Source organism: Cibotium barometz, chromosome 30 (assembly GCF_041138505.1).
Source record: "Cibotium barometz isolate CiBa-2024 chromosome 30, ASM4113850v1, whole genome shotgun sequence".
In the NCBI taxonomy this organism is placed as follows: Eukaryota; Viridiplantae; Streptophyta; class Polypodiopsida; order Cyatheales; family Cibotiaceae; genus Cibotium; species Cibotium barometz.
In genome coordinates, this window is record NC_141075.1 from 18873646 (window position 1) to 18887012 (window position 13367).

The following is a 13367-nucleotide window of genomic DNA, read 5'->3' on the forward strand; positions in this document are numbered from 1 at the left end:
CACTAGTTGATTTATTTTGTAATGTGCATATGTGCACAAGTTAGATTATTGAATTAGAAAAATTATGCAAACCTTAGAAGGTTTGAGGACAAAGGTTAATTGAGGACAAAGGCTAATTAAATGGCAAAGTCCAAATATGGATGTGTACTTTATTTTTGGCTGAAAGCCTACTTTTGGAATATATCACAAATACCTACGCGAGAAGAAGCCACTCACGTTGGGGGGGGAAGATTGCACCCAGTCTTGTGTTGATGGTGATATTTTTCTTTCTCTTGTCTTATGTTTTGTTATATGCTTTAATTTTCAATTTAATTCAAGTAGTTGTTTTAATATTTGATATATTTTATGAGTTTTTTATTATTCTCTTCAAGAAAATTAAAGGGTCCCGTTTCATTCACATTTTTAAACTTTTTGAAAGGAATGGTTCTTTTCCATAAGCCTAGATACATCAATTTGCTCATTGAATGAGTTTCTCATATATATATAAGTGCTCACACACACACACACACACATAAATGCATATACATATATACACATATATATTACATTATACACACACACACACATACACATACATATGAGAGTTTCTCATTTGCTCATTCATTCTCCCTAGCACACATAGATACACTCAAACATGTGCGCATACACATACACACATATAATATTATATTATGTGCACATGTGACAGAGAGCACATACACACTTACACACATATTTATATATGTATTTATAGGTATATACACACTAGCATGAACATGCACTAACACAAATATGCACACTTACAAGTGTGTTGAGGTTTGCATCATTATACCTATAAGGTAATAGGATATGCTATACTCTTGTTTGTAGAAAGGGCAACTTTTGTGAGTGTAAAATAAGAAAGGGTGCGTTATGAAAGATTACTTAAATGTTGATTAATTAAATATATTTTAATATAAGCCAGAGCGCAAACCGCAGCGCAAACCGCAAAGTGGCCGCCATTCAAACTTGCTGCGAATGGAAGCTTTGCAGTGGCTCTACTTCCATTGTTCTTGGTTAGCTTGCATGCTGCGAATCCTGGGGAATCTCGGAGAAACGCTCGCCGAGATTAAAGAATAAAACTAACGGTCTGGATTATGATTAAGACGTCTACCTAAGACATTACAATACACCACTAATCAGAGTTAATTATGTCGAGCATAACCAGCAGATTATTCCTGAATTTGATGGCGGCGTTGAAATCGTTCATAAGTGCAGTACGTGGCGATAATGGGTAGATTCTAAATGATAAATTTTGGCCACTTATATATCCACTGATTCAGCTGATTTTATTATAAAGATTGCATCAACAGCCCTCAAGATTAACACGGATAATCTTATTAAAACCGATTGCAGAGGGTTTGCATTTAGTTAATCTGTATTAATCACTGCAAATTCGCTTGTGACCTTTACCAGATCCATGCAGTGTACTAAATCCGCAGAATGAACTAAAATCTTCAATTTCTGTCTAATAATCCTCTAGTGATCATCGATTTTGTTTCAATCATATTATATTTCAAGATGACGAATGTCTCATTAATTCATCATCGTCGCATCATCATTACCAATATCGTTAGCCTTGATCTTGTGATTATGGTCCTGTTAATGCCCACTTGCTTTTCTTATACGGCAATTTCTAGAGCAAGTGTCACTACCAGCATAGCCGGTGGTGGAGATGCACCTGCGAATAATAATTTTTTTCTGAACACCACATATCAATGGTTCAACCAAACACTCGACCACTTTGCACCTGAGGTAATTATTACATTAATGACTCTGCTTAATTGTCTTAATACGTTCCTTAGAACATCTTATTATTAGTGGCTCATTGGATCACTTGCTTTATTCAATAATTAGGTAAATAAATATGCCAGAAGCAAATATTGACAATTTCTCGTGGATTTTCATGAGCAAGTTTAAGAGAAGCATAGAGAAACGAAGACTAAATGCTGAATTAAAGTTTATGATTGTAATTATAAATTTCTAATACAGTTTGTATAGTGATTGGTTTACACTAATCTGGTTTGTTGTTTTTGCTGATTACATTTCAAATCTGCAATTTCACAGGGCTCTCCCAAATTCTCACAGAGGTACTCTGAGTTCTTGGACTATTTCGATGCACCCCATGGCCCCATCTTCCTCGCCATTTGTGCAGAGAGCACATGCGGTGGCATTTACAATGACTACATAGGAGTATGGACATACTTAATACTCTGAGATCAGGCATGCACATACATATACATGGTTGCATATGAACATAAATAAACATAATTTGCTTAATGTTAATGTGTATGTATATATGAGCATACACATACATAACTGAATGCACCTAGAAGAACTTTATTCCAAGACCATAAGCATATGTACATATAAGCCTATCATACATATAAGATGGCTGAATGCACCTATATTTAAAATCAGAAGCATATACGTATAAACACACAGTGACATAAATGGTTGAAGTTTGAACACAGCCACCACATACTGATACAAGCATATATTAAATGCACCTATATTCCAAGATCATAAACATATACATTTAATGTGAATATAGAATGGCTAATGGTACCTAATACCTATATTCCAAGAACATAAGCATATGTATATTTAGACATGCGTATACGTGTCCCCATAGTGTAGCCCAGTTCATTAATGGGCTTAAGTTCCAAAACGCGATGTTGCAGGCTCAATTCCTGCTGGAGGAAATGATGAACAAAAACAGGGTTTGGCCCAAAATCCTACTATTAGAGTATGCATATGCATACTCTAAGATCACCACATATACATAGATGATGGTGTGTGTGCTATAGCTTTTCTTGACAGGTATACAAGAATCTGAACTTCAATGCATCTTTGCACAGGTCTGAGGCCACCTCAGCCAAGAAGCTTATTGAACAGGCCATTTGCTATTCATGAGCATGTTAAATGTAATTAAGAGTTAGGAAACCCAACATGTAGAAGCTAGCTCGAAAGACCATCCATTTAGATTGCATAGCCTATTAGGTGCTGCTTCTCTGTTGAGCAAAACATCAATCTAGACTTTGATGAGTCCCTAATGTATGGTCTTTTCTAATAAGGTCAAAGTGTATTACAACATCATATCTTGATCATGTCCGTGAAGCATCTGTTGAAAATGTGAACATCAAAAGTTTGATCTTTTTGGGTTGAACGCAGGTTCTAGCTGAGCATTTTGGGGCTGCTTTGGTTACATTGGAGCACAGGTACTACGGTCGCAGCTCCCTCTTCTCGAACCTAAGCACACATAACCTCCGTTACCTCTCCTCCAAGCAAGCCCTGTCTGATTTGGCCAATCTATAATGCACGTGCATGCACCCATTTGAATATGCAAGCCATTCTCTTTTGCTTTGCATGTCATCCTATGTTGTGTGGAAAGTGCCTAAACTTTCAACTCGTCTTGGTGGCAAGCCATATGCACGGCCACACATGGCAGTAATCTTAGACCTCCGCACTCTCAATACGGTCTCTCCTCCAAGCAAGACCTGTATGCATTCTTTACCAATGCATGTTGGTGCCTGCAATTGGCCGTCCATAAGGCTCATAATGTCCTGGCCGTCATAACACGTCATCCTGAATGTGACCCAAAGAACATAATCTCTAAAGATGTACCGTGCAGCAGTGTACAGAACACGCACATGCATTTCTGTACAAATGTGTACCAGCTCTTTTTGGCAAGCCATATCAAGTCCTGTACAGTTTACCATGCCCCTTTACTCTGGGTATCCCATGCATGCATATGTGTGCGCGCGCGCGTGCACGTCCACATGGTTTGCTTTATTCGGCTGTGTACATGCTTTTACATGTGTACAGAAGAGTTAAAAAACCATCCACAGTCATGTGTGTGTGGCCAAATTAACAAGGTCCACGTGTGTATGTGTACGGTCTCTGCAGGATCTCATCAATCAGAAGTACAACTTCTCTTACACAGCTGAGAATGCTTGGGTCACCTTTGGAGGTTCTTACTCTGGAGCTCTCAGTGCATGGTTTAGACTCAAGTTTCCTCACTTGACATCTGGCAGCCTTGCCAGCTCGGCTGTCATCCATGCCATCGAAAGACTACTTTGAGTACGATCAACAGGTGACATTTTCTATCTGCATCTACGTATCTAGGAAAGTATAGATGAGAATGTGATGGAACATCTTCATTTCAGTAGTGCTCATCAGATAGAACTCGATATGCTTGCTCTTGCTAATTGGAGTCCCTTACTTCTGATGTTTAAACTCTTGGATTATACAATCCAAGTTAATACCTCTTCATGGAGCTTACACGCCTCCCTTTGAAACTTTTTATTTTCAGGTGGCACAGTCTGTTGGACCTGATTGTAGTCGTGCTTTGCAAGTGGTCACAGAAGTGGCAAATGACTATCTTGAGAAAAACTCAACATATTTGAAGTCCCTTTTCAATGCAGAAGTGGTCTGTTTTCATCAAGTACTAGGGCTCAAGAAATGGCAATACATCCATGTGCATTGCATTTTCATGCTCATTTGGAAATCAGATCTAGCTAACTTTGTCCTCCTTTGTTTGTAGTCACAATATGTTGAGGGTTAATGGATGGAACCTTGCTAAAAAACTGAGATCTTTCATTCCTGTTTCTTTCTTCGGGCAGATAGAAAATGATGTTGATTTTTTGAGCCTGATAGCAGACTCAACAGCATTGGCGGTATGGACTTCGTTTTTGTGCGCTTTTATCCTCTCTTTTCTTTGCAGCTATAAGCGAAACAAGATCCCACAAAACTATTGAGTAACGTGTGATATTCTTTCTGTTGAGTTGATAACCTCTACAAGCTGAATTGCTGAATTGCCAACGCATGCAGGTACAATATGGAATACATGATGTTTTATGCAGGCCTCTTGTTGAATACTTTCAAGGAGGAAAGAACGTCCTTGTATGCTCTGATCTCTTTAGACTTTGTTTTTTTTTTGCCAACCAAATCTCCAACTTCTGTAAAACCATGCATTTAACACCAAAACTTTTCCTGGCTTTGGAGATTTTTAGCAACACTTAAAGGGTCCTTTTGTATAGCATTTGAATTACTTATGTTGTACATAATGCCTTTGGTTATCACTTGAAATAGACAATCTACAAGGATTTTGTTGAGGGGGTCATCTATAAACAGTTTGGTGTAAGGCCTCTTGACTATAGCCGGCAATACCTAAAGAATTCTTCTCTAGCCGGTCCTGCAAGTGGTGATTTCTCTGTGTGTGTGTGTGTGTGCATGCACATGTGCAAGTGCTTAACATCTTCCAATTTTTTGTGTTGTTTAGGGTCCTGACTATGGACATATCAATTCTGCACAGAATTTGGTTTTCTTCGAACAACATTCGCTTTAGTCAGATAAACAAAGAGTAAGAACTTGATAAATGCCTTTTGTCTCTGATGTGTTTCACCTCAACGGGGAGTTGAGAGATTTCCCCACTCTTGGCATATGAAGCTTAGATCGAAATGTGAGCCCTTTTCAGGTAGTACGTGGACCTGTGTACATACATTTTTGGTGAAGGAACAACAGACCTAACAAACCTTTATTATGGTGGGAGTAAAATTAGAGGTTGGTATATGTGATAGGGTTCCCACTTTGATAAGTATTAAGGACTATTCTGGGGTTGCATCCGTGTGCGGATGGGTCTTTCATATTTGTGGGGGCATGCTGGGTAAATGTAGAGGTTATTAAAGCAAAAGCATATAACATCCTGCCTTGCCTAGAATTGCAGGTTCTAGAATCTTTTTTGCAAATGGATCGCAAGATCCTTGGCGGCATGCATCCAAAGAAGTTTCGTCTCCATGGTGAGCTGAATGGCTAGTGCTCCTAGCATATCAATGATTTATGGATGTGTGATGTAAGACATGCAGTGTGGCACTACATAGTGTTGACATATCATGTGGACAATGGTACTGTGTATTGCAGAGCCAGCTATTGTGGTTGAGTGTGCAAGAACTGTGCCCACTGTGTGGACATCGAAGGATGCCCTCAATTCCCTTTCAATCCTCGAGGTAGGTTTGTAGCCATACAATGTTTGAACTAATACAAAGCTAATGCACTCTTTTTACAAGCCCTTTTTAAAATCTAACGAATCCTTAAGAGGCCCGTCTAATCTTCATTTCATGTCCTTCACGTCTATGCAAAAATTGAAAGCCACTTATATAAATGCAGATCAGCCACAATGGCCTTTTTCTGTTTCCAAACAACTCACAAAATTCCACATGATGTGCGGGCAGCTGCATGAGAGTAGGTCTAATCCTCAACCTCGATAGTTCTTATATCATATACGCCCACTTGATGTATGCTGCTATTTGTGCAGAGCTGCATTGCCCATGTGTTTTCTTTCCCACATCAAAGGTGCTTCTTGACACACTGAGGGGAAAAGGCGAAAAAGCATAGAAAAGGGAGAGATCTCCCCCACCCATTCTCATGGACAGAGAGTTTCCCTGTCCATTTCTCTACCCATCTGAGAAAAGGGGGGAGGCTGGTAAACACCGACAGATTTGCATCAAGGACCCTTAACATTTAGATGAAAAAAAGATAGATACATACCTGCAGGTTAGGCAAAGTTTCAAATTAGTGTTCCTTGGGCCTTTACGTTAGATCAGATAAACAAACCTTGGCACATTGCAAGTTTTGCACTCTTATGCAAAAGGAGAAAAGTTCATGATGAGAGAAGGTTCGACACTATCAGACAAGATTCTGTCCGGATCTAATATGAGATTTGAAGACCATGGGTGCTTGCTGCTCAGCCCCCATCGTCCGGGCGGTCAGTCGGGTGTGGTGGTGGTGGTGGTGGTGGTAAGGGTGAAGCAAATGGGTTTTGGGTTGTTAATGCAGGTAATGCAACTTTGTGCGAGCCAAAGGACAGTATAGATGAAGCTCGGAAGCGCCTTACAGAGAGCATTGAGTTGTGGCTTCAGGAAGTCTAAAGAGACAACGGATCTACTCCATCAACATGTCGGACTCTCCAAGATTTCATCAACTTTCGATGCAGCGTTGCCCTTTGCTGTTAAGTGATGTCGAAGAGTTATAAAAGGGCCGAGATGTGGGTGCTCACACAAGCATACAAGAAAAGAAGCAGTGAATAATATATTTCTTTGTAACGCCACAGCTCATAATGTTCGAGTGACACTTTAATTAACTTCAATTAATCCATACCTCAAATCTACCCTCGTGATCTAGCAAGCGGATAAATCTAGGCTCGTGACTCCTTAGGGGTTTTTATAGGGTTTCTTTTGACGCCTTAGTCCCATTGGTAAGATTTCGTGTTGACACCTTAGAGCATTGTGCAAGGTGTATTTGACGCCCAAATTTGTCGATGACGCCCAAAATGGGTATCAAATTTCAGCCCTGCGCACATAGTTGTCGTGTTTTAAGGTTGCTTGAGCAGCCTATACAAAGTGCGAGTATTGTATTATGAATAGTGTCAAAGCCGCACATGTTTCTCTTTTCTACCTCATGGAACACTTTGTGCACTAAAATGTTTGTTTGGCTTTGCTTGCTATATGTTGATTATGCCCTTGTAGAGAGGTTCTAGCTACAAACCATGTTACTACATCGTGGGCACCCTACAAGCAGTCTTGAGGACATTCTTATTGCATTATTATAGCTACCACATTCATGTTCACTGTTGGACCCAAACAAATTCCACATCATGTTTAGACTAGGCAAGGATTTGAACTCGGATATAAAGTAGAATCCATGGGCTAATTTAAACAAGGCAAGGATTTGAACTCGGATATAAAGTAGAATCCATGGGCTAATTTAAACAGAGATGATGTACGATTTGGCTACACCCAATGTTGGTCAATTGTTTCTTGTACTTGAGGACCATCTATTTGTAACTTGTCATATCCGAAATGTAGAAAAGGATTTGAACGCGGACAAAAAGTAGAATCCATGGTCTAATTTAAACTGAGGTGCTTTACCATTTGACCACACCCAATGTTAGTGGGTTGTTTCTCGTACTTCAGGATCATCTATTTGTAACCTGTTGCACACTTTCATGAAGTCTATGGAGTAAAGAGGTAGGCTTGTATCTATCATAGAATCCTGCATATGGCTATAGGTTATATACACTAGAATTGTTATTTGCTTATTGTACTTAGTAGTTTTCACTTTGTATTTTATTAACTTGTATTTTTTTGCAAAATTTATACAAATATCATTGTGTTCTTTGGGAAAGTGGCAAGGCATGTTTTGGATGGTTTCTCTTGCCAATGAGCTGTGAAATTGTGAACCATGTATTTTGGGATGGAATTGAGTAGGTGATGTATAAGACCTATGGTGATGGGTCTTATATGATAATACCCATCTCTTCTTATTTGATCCCTTGATATTAGCCTATTCTAATCTCCTCCATATTATCATGATAAGGTTTCTTTGGGTTAAACTCATGAGGGCAGACAAGTTGCTCATTTGTTTACATCATAGTCTTTGCAAGCCCCACAAATGCATTCAATTCGTGCCACCTATTATCACCCTTTGGGTAAAAAATTGGCTCCCACAATAAATTTAGGTTGTGAATCCTTTCTACCATTGCAAAACACAATGAAGATCCCCACATTAACCAAGGAGACATGGGCATCTAACTAGCATCACCACATCTTAATGGATTGGATCGAAGCCTATGTGTATTTTGTAGCAACACACATTGTTGACTTTGAGTTTTTGGACATATAGGGGGTGCTATTCTTGAAACTCTTCTACCCAATATTTATGTGAGGCTTCTCACCTCCCAAACCTAAAGTGGAGCTCTCAATTTGCATTCACTTAAGTTTATGTACAAGATTAAAAAATTAGAATTCCTACAAGATTGGATTTAGCCAGGTGGCATCACTCAATTTGCATTCACTTAAGTTTATGTACAAGATTAAAAAATTAGAATTCCTACAAGATTGGATTTAGCCAGGTGGCATTACCAGCATGGTTTCCCCAACTAGCTATTTTGTCTCGGCCAAAAAAACTCCTAGCTAGCTAATTCTGTTGGCCAGTCAACTAGTTGTTTTTTTGGATGCTCTTTTCAACCACCAAAAAATAGCTTCTAGAGATATTTTTCTTGGGAAGCAAACTAACCAATTCGCTAACTCCCTTGGCCAATCATCTTGCTAGTTCGGACGATGTTTCAACCACCTTGGTAGTGGTAACCAGGCAAGCCTGGTAGTTGTAACCTGACCAAGTGCATGTTCGTTGTTGACACAACAAGCCATCAAGCTAACTTACTGTTGCTAATCTAATTACCAACTAGCATGGTGGTTAAAACAACAAGCTCTCTCTCTCTCTCTCTCTCTCTCTCTCTCTCTCTCTCTCTCTCTCTCTCTCTAGGATTACAACTATATAAGAGGGGAACATAATACATATGTCATGTCAAGCATGTGAATGATGTGTTTATTAGGGCCTATGTTTGACCTGCAACCCATAGATATCCTTGTTGCTTGAAAAAAATCTCGTATTATTGTGCCAAAATATCTTTGTTGTGGTATTGATTTCATTATTTAGATGGCTTCTCTTAGAACTATGGTGTTACAAAGTGGTATTCGATCTTAATGTGCTTTGTGTGACCGTGGAACATAGGATTCTTTGCAATCTCCATATAGTTCTAGTTGGACAAAATGATCGTGCTTAAATGTATTCTCAACCATGTAGCGTCTATGCAGGAAAATGCATTCTTGAATGGAGAGTTGCAAGAAGAAGTGTTTATGGAACAGCCAATAGGGTTATGTATACCCAAACTTTCCCACACATATATGCATATTGAAGAAAGCTTTATATGGCCTAAAGCACCATGAGCATGGAATGGCATGATTAGCAGGTATCTCATAAGCATTGGATTTCATGTGGAAAATTTGTATTATACAAAAGGCTTCCTTAAAGCATAGGGCATACTTTTGAATTAGGCTTTCAATACTGCATACCATTACTATTTGTCATCAAATGTTGGTTGCTTTACTTCTGGTAAACAATTTCAAAGTATTGCCTCGATACTTAATGGAAAATACATAATGACCATGGAGTCCCGAAAATAACACATAATCCCCTCGTTAATTCCTCGTGATAATTAATTACTCCATGTATTGTGGTGATAGATTGAGGTCTTCACTTATTTTTGACCGCTTGGCTACAGGAAGGCCTGAAGGATTGCTTTGGTCACTTGAATCAACCTTGCACAGTGGTTCAAAGACATACTACACATTTATAATTTGAAAGACACCTTAGTCTATCATGCTAAAGCAATATCATTACATATCATCACTACAATTAAGTTAAAGGCATACCCACACAAACAAACTCTTTTATCATTTAAAAGCCATATTAGCACATAACATACCTCCACTAAAACTCAATTTTATAGGAAAGATGCAATGATGTGGTACTATTAAATCATAGTGAAGATCATGCATTAGTTATTATCATGCATTAATCACTAAGGTTAAAGTAATGCAACATTATGATATAATGCCATTTCAAATGTCAAGATATGCAATACTCACCAGAGTTGTATAGTAATGGATCAGTTTGAGGAACCTCTTGAACATTATGCATTGTGCAATCACTAATAGCATATGAAGTATGAGATCCAGTCACTTCTGAAGGGCACGAGTCCACTAATTTAGACAAAAGGTTTGAGTTTGCATATGCTGTTTTCCTAGCATCAGTGAACTATACACAAGAATAAAAAAAGCAAACAGATTATCATGTTGTATGAATGAATCCCCTAAAGAGTGAAAATCCAAACATAGTGACATATTGATCTATCTTTAGCTCCCCGCATATAGTACATGTGCATCAGAAGTCATAAATTGGACCCCTATCCGTCTATATACACATTAACATGGTAGCAAAAAACTAAACTAAGGGTAAAGAAACACACTTGGGGCCTTATATCACAATGAGATCACAATGTCCCTATGCTTGGCTATCTCAATAGATCACTAATGTTTCACTGAAAAAATACTTATGCAAGGAAATGTGTATTATTCCACTAGTCATTTCCCTTCATAATTCTCACAACCAGGGCTCATCATCTGACTTGAGTTTGGAAAGTACTTGCAAACTCGGGTCCACCCTACCACACACTCTCCAATCTTTGAGCCTTGTTGAAAAACTAGGACAGAACAAGGAAAGCAAAAATGGGTCCCTATTAAGAAATCAACCACTTAAAGCCAAGTAGAAAAGAAGGTGTGGTTGACTAAAGAGAAATCAAGTCAAAAACTAGACCTCACAAATCTTGGCTAAGAGGTCAATATTAAGTGGGAATGGTGAGACAAATTGATGCCCACTAAAGATGTGATTGGGAAGCCATAGAACCTAAACAAAAGCCACAAGAACCTTCCCAACCCAACGTCACAGTGGAATTGGGGTAAAATAGGATGATTGCATGATTCCTTGCACAAGGAAAGCTATCATAGAGCAGACACACAAGAATTCCAAGTACAACATATATACACAAGAACTTGCATATTTTATGGAATGGTTGATACATTAGACGGAGCAAGAGTTGCTATGTTGTAAGGATAAACTACAAGTTCTATATCAGTAGACCCCTTCTACATAAAGAGCTTCATTTAGATATGCTTGGGTTTAACCGCCCCAATTGAGGATTAGGCCACTAAAGATGTCATGAAGAACATGCACAAAAAACTCCGAAGGACTGACTTGCTAAGTGTGTTCTAACACCACTTAAAATTGTCTAGAAGCCTCTATATTCATAATTGGGACAAATTTATCACCGTAATTCTATAGAATCATGCCCGTGATTCTTAACCCTGTAGAATCACGGCACACCACATTTGAAAATATTCATCTTGGTAGCCATAAATGATGCCTTGAATCATATTTTCAACCTCTATGGGAGTCGGATTGGGACCTCATAATCTCATAAGCATCAAGTCCTATTGCAGTGATTCTGCATGAATCATGACTTTCGTGATTGCAGAATCATGCCAAGAAAAATGAACCAAAACTCTAAAATCTTGAGCCCTCATGATATGTTGTGATTAGTTGTGTGCTTGAATTTTACATGTCTGATGCATACCATCTGATGTGATCACGACCATCATTGACGTGACATGCGGATAGTTGACATGATCATGACAAACCGAAGGAGTGATCATGGCATGCAAACCTAGGCATAAAGCATGTTGCCATGTGTCACTTTTCATTATCATCTAGGTGTCATGATCCCATTGGCTCTGTAAATAGGTGATTCTCTCTCTTGTTTTTGTGTTTTCTTCTTTAAGCTTTCCCTCTTCTTCATGACAACTGTGCCTTCTTCTTGCCATTTTCTAGAGCACACCAATTACCGTAGGTAGGAGCATCCTATGTCTCTTTCATCATTCTTTCATACTCTTAATGATTACCAAATTTAGCATATGTGATGGTACACAACTTGATTTTTTGGAAGAAAAAATATGTCTTCCCTAATCTCTTCCCCTCTCATACATGCTCATGCTTCATCACTCAATGATTAAAAATAGACCTAGGCAAACATTTTGTGCGTTAATTCCGTCACAAAAAGAGTGCTGATTTCTGAGCATTGAAGTAACCGATCTTATCCGAAGCTTCAGTAAAATAATATATTTTGAGTCAATTACTAACATGTCTGGGGCGTAATAGAAGTACGACACCGTTTGCTTCCCTAGTCTTCATTTTGAAGGAAAATACGATCCGGAATGCGGATCTAGAAGGAGCCGGAATATCTATATGAACCGGAATGCAGACCGGAATGGAGTTTCAGAAGGCAGAGAGACGAGTACAGAGGAGATCCGGAAGAGTGCAGGACAGTACGGAAGAATGCGGGACGGGAACCTTCCACAAGCCGTACGGAAAACCAGCCAGATTCTGTACAGAAATAATAGATTATGGGATACCGGATGAGAGCAGATGCCGGATGAGATACATACATACATAATGTCTTACATACATACATATATGTATACATATACAATGCATGCATGCATGCATTATGTATGCATAACATATGTATGTACTACTATGTGTGTATGTACTATGTATGTACATACATTATGTATACATATACAAAGCATGTATGCATGTATATATGTATGTACTACTATGTGTGTATATACTATGTATGTACATGCAGCACATTGTATATGTGTGTATATGCATATTTATATGTATATGTATATGTATTATATAGATATATATATATAATATGACATATGTACTACATATGACATACATCCGTGCATATATATATACATATATAATGCATGCATGCATGCATTATGTATGCAGAACATACGTATGTACTATTATATGTGTATGTACTATGTATGTACATGCACATTGTATATGTGTATGTATATGTATATGTATATGTATTA

General features: G+C 38.4%; 1 pseudogene; it reads left to right on the plus strand.

The window, feature by feature from the left end:
• Positions 1-1611: 1611 nt before the first annotated feature.
• On the plus strand, positions 1612-12894 carry LOC147621235 (putative serine protease EDA2; annotated as a pseudogene).
• Positions 12895-13367: the final 473 nt, after the last annotated feature.